Source organism: Pteropus vampyrus, unplaced genomic scaffold (genome assembly GCF_000151845.1).
Source record: "Pteropus vampyrus isolate Shadow unplaced genomic scaffold, Pvam_2.0 Scaffold2, whole genome shotgun sequence".
Taxonomy (NCBI): domain Eukaryota; kingdom Metazoa; phylum Chordata; class Mammalia; order Chiroptera; family Pteropodidae; genus Pteropus; species Pteropus vampyrus.
In genome coordinates, this window is record NW_011888783.1 from 3,319,290 (window position 1) to 3,319,808 (window position 519).

Consider the following 519-nt stretch of genomic DNA (forward strand, 5'->3'; position numbering starts at 1 on the left):
GAAATCTCACCACACAGCTAGCAGAATGACTAAAATAAAATAATACCAAATGCTGGCGAGAATGTAGGGAAATTGGATATTTCATACACTGGTGTTGGGAATGTAAAATGATAGTCACTTTGGAATACAATTTAGAAATTTCTTGTAAAACTAAATATGAACTACTATATAATTGCACTATTTGGATATTTATCCCAGAAAAAAAAAAAAGAAAATATATGGTTACACAAAAACCTATGCACAAATGTTCATAGCAGCAATATCTGGTGTCCTTCGGCAGGTGAATAGTTCAGACTGGTACTTATGTAACATGGAATACTACTCAGTAATAAACAAGAACAGACTATTGTGATGCTGCAACAACATGAATGAATCTCCAGGGATTTGTCCTGAGTGAAAACAGCCAATCCCAAAAGGTTACATAGTTTATAACTGCATTTATCTAACATTTTTTTAAATGACGACACTTTATAAATGGAGACTAGATTAGTGGTCACCAGAGATGAGAAATTGGGGAGG